The sequence below is a fragment of the Aquarana catesbeiana genome, linkage group LG01, assembly GCF_042186555.1.
Source record: "Aquarana catesbeiana isolate 2022-GZ linkage group LG01, ASM4218655v1, whole genome shotgun sequence".
Classification (NCBI taxonomy): domain Eukaryota; kingdom Metazoa; phylum Chordata; class Amphibia; order Anura; family Ranidae; genus Aquarana; species Aquarana catesbeiana.
This window is the reverse complement of record NC_133324.1, coordinates 876,763,244-876,775,572: the sequence shown is the minus strand read 5'-3', so window position 1 is coordinate 876,775,572 and position 12,329 is coordinate 876,763,244. Positions and strand designations below refer to the sequence as shown.

Genomic DNA, 12,329 nt, shown 5'->3' with positions numbered 1-12,329 from the left:
AGATTGAAAAAAAAAAAAACTTTTTACGATGTAGATCTAATAGATGAAGTATCTTGAATGATACTTATGTCAAATAAAATATAGTAATCATGGAAACAATTTTTGATTGCAATTGCGAGAATATACTGCTTATGCGTAATCATCTTTTACCTCTTTCTCTCATGTTTACCTTCCTACCTCTCTCTCTCCTGTTAATGTCTCTCTCTCTTATTATAAAATGCCCCCCCCCACCTAAATTAAAACACCCCCCCCTTTTTTTTCTCCCCCCCACCCCCCTTTCCCCTCCCTCTCCCCTTTCCTCCCTCCTATTTCCCTCTCCTCATTCCCTGCCTTTCCCCCCCTCCCCCCCATTTCCCTCCCCCTTTCTTTTCCTTTCTCTTTTTTCCTTTTATAAACCTTCCCCTCTCTACACATTTTTAATATCTTTGCAAATATTTTTTCTAGTTGCTATTCAGCATCAGTCTATCCACCCATCATACGTCCCTCATGTCCAACATAGGGGAGTATTGGCAGCACCACTGTCTTGGCCTCTTTTTGCGTGCTGGTCCATATCGGTAAGCGACAGCATCACCCCATCCCCCCACTTGCCAACCCACTCATACCATGTATTATTGTTTTGACTGTCTGATATTATGTGTACCTTGCTATCTTTATTTCAGACTGTATTTAGTCTTGTGGCTCCGGAAGAAGTGGATTTCCCTGAAACATGTAGAGGATTTCTGTTCATTGAGAACCCACTATATCTCCTATATTCAACCTTGGAGTATACCAAGTATCAGTATAACATGTGTATAGACATATTTTATCACTTTGCTTCTATCTGAAACCAATGTTTCAGCCTGTATCTGGATATCTTGTTTTTATATATAATTTTTGTATTAATAAAAAATATAATTTTATTCTATGTGTAATTCATTCATGGTACCGAGATAGTCCATCCTCTATTTTTTCTTGGAGACTCATGGGGGAATTTTCTCCTTCTATACTTTTTATTGCTGTCACTAGGATGATGGCACCCCCACATTTCACATGACATTAGTCTGATTGGAGGCTTTCCACCTAAATCAAATTGTTAATGTAATCAGGTACATTTAGAAAATCAGCTTCTGAGTCTTCAATTGTGCAGACCACATGTCCTCAACTCTAGCCATTATAAGCTCCTTGTTGGCTCTCGGACACAGAACTGCATAGCACAGAATCTTGTGACGAAAGGCTGCAATCCCACTTGAAGTGGTGGAATAGAGTTAAGGCGGATTGAGTTTCATTTCTGGAGATATGGTCTCTTATGCCACGTACACACGATCGGAATTCTCATCGGAAAAAGATATGATGGCTTTTCCGACGGGATTCCGCTCAAGCTTGCCTTGCATACACACGGTCACACAAAAGTTCGCTGAACTTTCGACCGTCAAGAACGTGGTGACGTACAACACTATGACAAGCCGAGAAAATGACGTTCAATGCTTCCGAGCATGCGTCAAATTGTTTCCGAGCATGCGTATGAATTTAGCGCGTCGGAATTGCTACAGACGATCGCATTTTCAGATAGGAACTTTTTCCGACAAAAAAATTGAGAACATGCTCTCAATCTTTTGCTGGCTGGAATTCGGCCAGCAAAAGTCCGATGGAGCATACACACGATTGCATTTTCTGACCAAAAGCTCTCATCGGTCTTTTGCTGGCCGAATATCCGATCGTGTGTACGCGGCATTAGTGCTCAATGTGTATGCAACTTTGATAAAAAGTGACAGGCTTGCTTTAGCTATCCACTATGTGATGTTAAACCTTTTAATTGGCAGTCATTGTCATCATTACCTAACTATAGTTATGTCACCATTGTCCATAGTCTTATCATGACTGTCACCATTGTCTATCTCTGATTATTGCCATAAATATATTATGTTATTTCCTATGCAAATAATATTTTCTTTTTGTCTTTTTTTTTCCAATTTTTTTAGCAACAGAATGGCCAAGCTTGGGTATATCAGTAACAATGCTCTTTACAGGTTTTATGCTCCAGTAAACTGAAAGACTAAGGCCTTATACACACTTCTATTTTTTTTCATCCAACCTAGTGGGCTGAACGAAAAAAAAACTGACAGCTCAGGTTGGAGCCGCTGTACAAACAATCTGGTGTTAGTATAGCAATCTCCCCTGCTTTTCTATTGTGTTCTGCCCCTACCCCTGCCACAACACTCCGGTCAGTGCTGTCATTGGCTGAGTGCGCTGATCAGGAACTGGTTGGCAAACCTTTTTAGGTCATGCCCGTCCTTCAGCCAACTCCTGTCGGAACCAACTGCAGTACACACGGGCCGAATGTTAGCCGGTTTCTACTAAACCAGGCGATGCCACCTGACATTCGACCCGTGTGTACAGGGCTTATGACTCAGAGGAGGGACTGGACTTTGCTATTTAAAAGGCCAGCATACTTTCCAAATACAATACATGGATTAATTTACTGCTTTCTGAAAAAAAATATATTTACAGCTAAAATGTCATACATAATAGTAAAAAAATATACAAGATTTCCTTTTTTAAGTGGAATTAAATGCTCTCAATCAACATTAACTTGGCACATGGAAATGCAATTATTTTAGTAAATATAAACTGCTAAATATCTTTTCTCATCAGCAGTATATAGCAGTCCTATTACTTCTATCAGTGTCTGGTTAAAGCTTGTAGGGGGAGTTTTCATTCTACTCTGACTGTCCTATGAGGCTGCATGACCTCTGACTTTCTGTCTGGACAGTGCTGATTGGCCCTGTGCTGATCACATGTACCCCCCCCCCCCAAAAAAAAAAAAAAAACTCTCTAGCAGTACACAACAAACTGAGCATGTGCAGTGTAAAGAGTGCCTCCAAGGCACTGTACTATCAGGAGATGGTTTGGGGACTGTGAAAGAAGGGGAGGATCAGAGAAGACCAGATCAAGCAGCCTTTTTACACAATGCAGAGGGTTAACCCTTTAGGTTTCACAGCGAGTATAACAAGCACGCTTTACTGCATATACAGACTGATTTTACGATTGTTGGTTTAGGAACACTTTAAATGCACAATTAGAGATTTTTTTTTCTAAAAGAATGCCTATGCACTGCATCATTGTGCATTACCAAGTATTGCGGTTTTATATATTGCCACACTGCACCAGTGTGAACGAGTTCTCATTAAATCGCCATGACTGAATATACATATGAGCAGCAAATCATAAGGAATGGAGAAGGGTTAGCTGGAATATCCCTTTTAACTTATGCAAAATAAAATAAAACAAAATAAGGTCAATAGGGAGATCTGGACATGAAGCGACCCTGTAAGTAAAGTTTAGGCTGTATATAAACATACTGTAGAACGAGGTATCAAAGGAATTGCTAGAGACAAGCCTTTAGTGGAGCTAAGCAAGCAGCCTGACAAATCAGCTGGGCATGTGCTTCAAATCACTAGCTAGGCTGTCAGATTGTGCAGAATGTAAATCCTGAACCAAGCCAAAGGAAGCAGCAGGAAAAGAAATTGCTCTCATTTTCTGCTGGTGAAGGGATTAGATATAAAAGAAGAAAAAGGAGATGGAAGACGTGGCTCTCACAAGTGACTATTATATGTGTAATTTGAAATACAGCCAAGCTTTAGTTTACAAGAGAAATCAGGGCAAGTCTGTACTGATGGCAGCAGAAATGTCACTTTTTCTATTTTTACATCTTGTAGATTGTAATCTCTCTACCTTTCAGTCAGACTGGCCATGCGTCATTTTCTGGCACTGACAGATATTGTACTGCTGATAGTTTCTCCACTGTCATACGTAATTTGTTCAAAAATAAAGCGTCAGTCCACCCTAGTCTTAGATTTTTCTTATTGGTTGATGTATATTGATTAAATCAATCGCTAACTAATTATGACACTTATGCTTCCCGCCCCTGCTCATTACATCTAGCAGTAATGACTGGTCTTCTGCATTCTGTAGAATGTAAGATGAGCTTAGGGTCTAGGAGGAGATTTGGTCTCTATAGGTGAGAACACAGGTCTGTCATCACCTTCTATACTTGTTTGTTAAGTTGGCATTACGACAGGTCTGGGGACTTGGTGGCTTGTTTCTCTCTTTTTGGTGGATCTACTGTATATGTATATATACATATTTTTTTCTTTCTCTTTGGATTGGATCCTGTGACATGGGTTTTCTTTTCCTTTACTTTATGTACAGCTTTCAGCAGCATCATTTATAATCAGTTTTTTTTCTGTCCACCATTATATTGAAGCTATTGTCTCACTTTATTTTTGTTGATAGCTCTCTTGCCATGTTTATTTAATTTTAGCTGATTTGTAAGGATTGGGTCCCTTTGGTGGCCCTTGGGGTTTGAATAATATTACTCTTTCTCAATCATTCTTTATACTCTAAATTGATGTTCTACTGTACAGATATCTATACGTGTATCTACCCCTGGGGCAGCAAACAGAGATTCACAAAACTCGTTAAGTTTTAGGATGCATTTTCTAATTTAATTATGTATTGATACTTGGAATGTATATGGCCAGTAAAATTTTAATCATGTATGAACATCCCATAGCTTCCAATATCATCTCTACGCCGATAACACTCAACTCTATCTCTCTACTCCTTCAGTCTCCTCTCGCATTACTAACTTACTAACTGACCTATCAACATGGATGTCACACCACTTCCTCAAATTAAATCTTTCTAAAACTGAGCTTATAATAGCCCGCCGCCCGTACCCTCCTCCCTGACATTTTCATAAACATCAAAAATACAACTATAAGTCCCTTCCCACACGCCAGGGTACTAGGTGTAGTCCTAGGTGTAGTCCTAGACTCTGACCAGGCCTTTTAACCCTAAATTCAATAACTGTCAAAAACTTGTAGACTTCACCTCTGTAAAAATGAAACCACTAAGCTACTCATTCACTCCCTTGTTATCTCTTGCCCTGACTATTGCAACTTCCTTCTCTTAGGCCTACCTTTATGCAGGCTATTCCCTCTTCAGTCTATCATGAATGCTGCTGCCAGACTCCTCGTCTTTACCAATTGTTTAATGCCTGCCAAACCTCTCTGCCAATCCCTGCACTGGCTTCCGTTTGCCCTGAGAATTAAATTCAAAATAATACAAACATACAAAGCCGTTCAAAACTCAAAACCATCCCAAACTTTCCTATCCACTCCTCCCAAGACGTCCTGCTCTCTAACTCTCTAACTCCCATTCTCATCTCCAGGACTTCTCTAGAGCCTCTCCCATCCTCTAGAATGCGCTACCTCAATCTGTCGGCTGAAAACTCATCTCTTCAGGGAAGTCTATCCCACCTCCACCTAAGAACTGAACTTTTAATTCTTCCAGTAGCTCATCCCTCACAGTTATTACCTTTTGTACCACTTGCCCCAACCTGTTAGATTTTAAGCTTCATTCGACTGGTGGTTTCATTAGTTGAAAAGGGGCAATTTTTAGAGATTTTACAGAGGTGAAGCTCTTATGAACAGGGCCCTCTGGTTTAATGCTCTTTGTTTTTTTTGTATTGTACTGTATTGTCTCCCTTTTTATTGTAAAGCGCTGCAAAAACTGTTTGCACTATATAAATTCATAATAATATTAATAATAGCAGATTTTTTTTCCAACTTAAATTTATTTTGGGTGTTGCTGTAGAGACATTATTGTAGAGCATATATGGCGCTATATATATTCAGAGAAATTCCACCCTAATTTTCTGCATGGGGGAGCACAAAGAATCACATGTAAAGCTTAATCTGCACAGAACTTTAGGCTGTGTAAAGAAATGTAAAAAAAAATTGAAAAATCTGAAATCTGAAATCTGAAAACTACCACATCTGCCCACAATGACCTTAAAGAGGAACTTCACCCAACATTATGAAATTTTGAAGTCTTTTGTGTTTTAGTATTTCCTATAAGATAGCAATACTTCACTTTTTAGGCTTAGGTCCACTTTAATTACCTATAGACATGAAATGACAGTTCCCCAAACCAAGCATTTTTATCTAGATAAGGATACATTCTCAAATATTTGGGAAGCAGAAGATGCTCCAGACACCTTTACATACAGACCTCAGAGGAAACAGAGGTTGATTTTGGATCTGTCATCATTGTTTCTCCTTTTACAGTGTCAAGCATGCATATTTATGTGATGACTAGCTGAACTAAGGTGTCTAAACTCAAACTATTATGTTACTATGGAAAGGGATGCACAAAAGAGAAAGTCAGGAAGCATAAGGCCCCTTTCACACGAGGCGGACTCTGCTTCCACGGAGCCAGCCTCGGTCCGCCGGCTCAGCGGGAGATCAGTCCGTTGATCTCCGCTGAGCTGGCGGATGACAGGTCCCTCTCTGCTCACTGAGCGGGGAGGGGCTTGTTAGGCGCTGCTGCCGCCTATGGAGGGATCGGATGAAAACGGACAGCTTGTCCGTTTTTATCCGATCTCACCCGATCCGATCCGCCAGCGATGGACCTCGACGTAGGGCCATCCGTTTGCTTTTAGCGGATCGGACCGGGTCGGATGTCAGCGGACATGTCTCCGCTGACATCCGACACTCCATAGACTAACATGGAGTGCCCGTTCAGGTTCGCTGTCAAAACTGACAGGCGGACCTGAACGGTCCAATCGTGTGAAAGGGGCCTAAGAGGTCACTGTTACATAAATGTAATTATTACCTATCTTTATTAAAGTAAACAACTGTGCAGACTGTGTATTTACATATTATAAACAAACAGTAAAAGCACTTTTAAACAAGCCTACATTCATCTCTGTAGATGCAGGCATTGTTGAGAAAATGATTTTCAAAATCTACAACAGAGGTACAGAAATGTAGGCAATTATTTTATGAAAAACAAATCTTGGCAGTCTGCCAGTTTTCCTATGTAAACCAACACCTGGTGCTTGTCAGCTGCTAGAAACCCCATTGAAACCTGACTTTGGTCTTTGTTGTCACCTTTGGGGATCATAAGGGTAAGGCTGCTGGCCAAGTGGGAAGGGGGACATTTTATGTTTACAATGCAAGGCACTATTTCCCTTTTTTTCCCAAACTTTAATGGAATGTCACAAATTGACATTCCTTGGCTGAGCCAACCAAGCTCAAAGTGATTCTAAAAGTTATAATTTTTTTAAAATAACTAACATGTTATACTTACCTGCTCTGTGAAATGGTTTAGTACAGAGCAGACCCGATGCTCTTCTTTTTGGGTCCCTTGCTGGAGGTCCTGACCCCTCCCCACTGCCGAGTGCCCCAATTGCAAGCCTTTTGCTATGACTCGCTCCCAAGCGACACTCCTGTGAATGGCAATATCCATTTATATACAGAGCGGCCCCTCCACCACTCTCGTCTTATTGACTCACTGACTGTGATTGACTGTGTGAGCCAATGAGGGGAGAGAGACCCAGGAGAGCCGCTGCTCTAATGCACATTACTGGATCAAGATGGAGCTCAGGTAGGTAAAAGTGGGGGGGGTGGGCTAGAATGCATTAAGGTAAACCTTCTGCATTTAGAACCATTTCAACTCAGCAGCACATTTGTTCAACAATTGGTCTGTATGAGCCCTCTCCACACCATACATGCATGTAAGCAGATGAAATTACCTAGTCTGCTACTAGATGTTCCAAAATAGTGTGTGATGATAACAGGGAATAGTGCAACTGGGTGTTAGGTCCCTTGTAAACAAGCCTTCCTGTAGTAATGTCATGCATATAGTCATTGCCCATATATAAGGCAGGATTGGAGAAGCTCTAGTTGATGGGGCATTTTTCAGCCACCGCACATCTATGCAGATGTAGTCAGCACAGCTAAGACCCTGCATAGGGCAGAAGTACAGGGTGAGATAGTCCTACACCCAGAAGAGCCAGCTGTAATATCCTGCCTCTTTATGGTTGGTTTAGGCTAAGGGCAGGGTGCAAAGTGTTCTTTGCAGTTAGTGCTATTCCCCTGAGAGTCCTGGGAGAAGTGAATAGAAGCTACAGGTGTAACTGCAGCAATCTTATCTCTGGTCATGCAGGGAGTTGTGAGCTGGATGCATAGAGCCTAAGGGTAAGCTAGATTCCTCTGAGTGTGTACTAATGACCAGAGGAGGAGAGAGAGACTTTGTAGCGGGAAGGTGGCCTAAAAGTAATGTGCAATGTGCTGTTTTCACACAATGACTGCTACAGTACATCCATTGTATGCAGTTGACAACGAATGCCAAGCGACCCCAGATAGTATGTCTGTGTGATATGACTTGTCACTGCCATCTTGAAGAACATCAGTAAAGAGCTAAAGCCTTAACATTTGTGTGGTCATTTCTTTATCCTGAATATAAAGGCTAATGGCCTGGGATTCTATCGGAGAGCCTCTGGCAAGGAGTTAATATGGCAAAAGCATACACACTACCAGCAATAGGTCCTTGTCCTATGCATGAAGAAGTAGGGAAGGAGCTTGAGGATTTGGCACCAACACCTAGCCAATCACAAACCCCCTTACATGTGTGTTGCATAAATTCATTTTTATACAGCACACAAATGTCTCCACATGAATTGCAATTTTGTTAACTTTGAATAAACTAAAAATAACACTGTGACATAATGCACCACCTTGTCTCCACACAACGCACACCAGAAGACACACTTTATACAGAAAATAACACACATCCATTGGACCACTGAAAATGATTTACCAGAAAGTGCATGCAGAGAGATCAGTGATTTATTTTTTAAATATGTAAATATTTAAATTCTACACTTCGGGTATAGGTTCACCCTAAGCATGCATTGAGAGTAGAGATGAGCCGAACACCCCCCCCCCCCCCGGTTCGGTTCGCAGCAGAGCATGCGAACAGGTAAAAAATTTGTTCGAACATGCGAACACCGTTAAAGTCTATGGGACGCGAACGTGAAAAATCAAAAGTGCTAATTTTAAAGGCTTATATGCAAGTTATTATTGTAACAATAAAGTATATCAAGTTCAAAAGTATTCAAATATACAACAAATTTATTATAAAATACAGGCTCTGGTTCATGTATAACAAACAACAGCATAAAACATCACCTATGGCCAAAGGGGCCTCCAGATAAATGACATTATGATAGAATTAATATCCACAAGAATACCCCGATGCATTTCGACCCACTGGTCTTCTTCAGGGGGAATTAGATTCTAGGGAAATACATCACAGTTAGAGTTTCAACTTCAAATCTTAATATCTTAATCAATATATAAAACATTTACACAGTATTTGTCGTTAATGAATAAATAACTATATTTCATAGTATCTATGGAGGTTTATTTATCATTGGGTGGATGATATGGTGGAGATGCACCACACTAACCAGATTGTTTAAAAGCATGAAGGCTCAGAGTTCCCAGGGACCACACATATCTCCCTCCGTGCCCCACAGGCGCATCCGCAGTCCATCGGACTTACAAGGGGCCACACACTTAGGCAGGGGAGAGGACGGAGAGAAAGGCACCTGCCATTGTATATAAGAGGACTTTATTAGTAACCTTAATAGTATATATTCTAAGAGTATCTAGTGCCATAGGACAATAGCCAATTAGTCCTCACTGAGGTAGTGATTTGTATATATCTATATATTGATAAGACCTATTGATTTGAGGTATATATTTTATTAATAATGTGATTAATATAAGATATAGATAAATGAAAATGTGTCTGAGTGAAGTATGATAAATAGTAAGGTTATATTGGAAGGAGTATTGAATCCAATTTAGTCATGGAAAGAAGAAGTGAGTGTGCTGGTGGTGCCATGGTGATGGTGATGGATGTGAGGTAGTCGTGTAGGAGTGCAATGTGATGTGAGAGGTGGGAAACCAAAAAAAGTGTGGAAAACAATAAAATATAAATAAAAAAAACAGTGATAGAAACAAAAAGTGTATATTGGGTGTCCGTGACCAAGAAAAGCCATGTCTCAATAATTTGGTTAAATTGAATGAGTGGATAAGGTGAGTGTAGAAAATATAATATGGACTAGGACATATATATATAAATGGTGATGGCAAAAGTGAAACAGGTATGCTATATGAATATACCTAAAGCCAAAAAAGTAGTGAATTTGTGGTAGTACTAATAATAATAATAATAAAATTAATGTAAACTATAGTATATATGTAAGACATTGCACTTACCTAGTGCTAGATACTTTTCAATAGAGTGGCAGCTTTCCCGGGATTCAGCTAAATATCAACCGGGAACTGCCAATTTATATGATCTAGGGAGGCTAACCTACGACTTGCAGGTGGTAAAGCTCCTCCCCGACACACCATCCCCCACACATGCACGCCGCTGACTAGCGGCGTCTGTGTGGCCCCCTCGGCATTCCGGAAGGCGGAAGCCCTGGCAATCGCCGTCACCTCCGACACAATTGTGTGACGTCAAGACGCCACGCACGTGCGCAAAAAGACCCGCACAAGCGTGACGTCACTGACAGTCCGGCGGTGATCACGGGACGCCGCCGGCACGGGAAAAGCTCCACGGCTGCCCTTAATCGAGAGCCTTGCCGTGGAGACCAAAACGGGGGGGAGAATCGCAAGAACAAAAGCGTCTCCCCCCCATGTGCCGGGAAGTCGGATGGAGATGGGAATGCCATCCCCGGGACACGGAGCGGACACTGCGGCTCATGGGCAGTGTGCCCTACATGCCAAAACACAGTATTATAACCACATGTAATAGTTCGTAGATATTAGAGGTGGAAATTTGGTCTAATAATTTTAAACAATTCATCGAAAAAGCCAGGGGCATATTATGAAACCAAAAGGGGTCAAAAGATGGGGAGGGAAAAATTATGTTTTCCTTCGTCCCAGGAGTAGTGTTCTCCTATGCTTAGATGGTAGGTGCGATCTATACGGTGTCCTGCCCCAGGGGACATGTATGAATGCAAAAAAAAGGGAGCAGCGATTTTAATAACGCTTAAAGTGAAACAATAAATATGAAATATTCCTTTAAATATCGTGCCTGGGGGGCGTCATTAGTAAGCCTGTAAAGTAGCGCATCTTTCCCATGTTTATAACAGTGCCACAGCAAAATGACATTTCTAAAGGGAAAAATGTCATTTAAAACTGCTCGTGGCCGCAATGTATTGTCAGATCCCGCCAATATAGATACAAATACCAAAAATACAAAAAAAATGGCGTGGATGTCCCCCCAAAATCCATACCAGGCCCTTAAGGCCTGGTATGGATATTAAGGGGAACTCCCAAATTTTTAAAATAATGGCGTGGGGGTCCCCCAGACCCCCAGGCACTATATACTCTGAACAGCAGTATATATACTATATGGCCTGCCCTATATACTCTGCAGAAAAATGGGCCTTAGGTGTTGGTGGTACCAGAACACTGTAATACCTCACAATTACTCTTGTTGAGCGAAGGAATGGGCCCATCTGTGAAACATGACTGCCAGTTTCTTGTCCTTCTGTAGCCCCCCCTCAACCTGGGAACCAACATTGGAGCCTTCAAATTGCTGTGCATCCTCCAGCAGCATATAACCGACACTGTGGTCGAATAGTTCGGGGGACTCCTCCGTGCATGATGGTAGGGCTACGGAAGGAGTGACTGTGGACAAGGAGCAGGTGGAATAGCTTGCTTTGGCAGCTGCGTTGGAAGGCAAACTACTCTGAGCCTGGGTGACAGAGGATGACGAGGATGAGGACGGTTTTGTTATCCACTCCACCAACTCTTCTGCATGTTGTGGCTCAATAACACGGCCAGCAGCAGCAAAAAAGGACAAGCATGCCCCACGGCCACCTGCAGAGGATGCACCATGTCCACGGCCACCACTGTTGACTGTAGACACAGAGGCTGCTTGCCCTCTTTTAGTGGCCTGTGAGTGTCTGCCTCTCCTTGGTGGCCTTCTGGACATGATGTATTTCTTTTGTTTTGCAACATCACACTACATTGTATTAGATACTGTGTACACCGCCTAAAGTGTATTAGAAAGTGTACAATGGCTGCACTGTATTGTATACTGTGTACACCACCAGAAGTGTAGTAGAAACTGTACACCACAGAGTGCACTGTAGATATAGGCTACACTGGATGCAGAGTAAGTAAGTATATATATATATATATATATATATATATATATATATATATATACATACATACAGTATCTCACAAAAGTGAGCACACCCCTCATCTTTTCATGTGGGAACACTGAAGAAATGACACTTTGCTACAATGTAAAGTAGTGAGTGTACAGCTTGTATAACAGTGTAAATTTGCTGTCCCCTAAAAATAACTCAACACACAGCCATTAATGTCTAAACCACTGGCAACAAAAGTGAGTTCACCCCTAAGTGAAAATGCCCCAAATTGGGCCCAATTAGCCATTTTTTCTCCCTG

At 41.4% G+C, this 12,329-nt stretch overlaps 1 protein-coding gene across 2 annotated transcripts in view; it reads right to left on the bottom strand.

The window, feature by feature from the left end:
• The window catches only part of STK32B (serine/threonine kinase 32B), a 335,065-nt gene that overhangs the window by 285,890 nt on the left and 36,846 nt on the right, over positions 1-12,329 (bottom strand). The gene's annotated exons all lie outside the window — the stretch shown is intronic.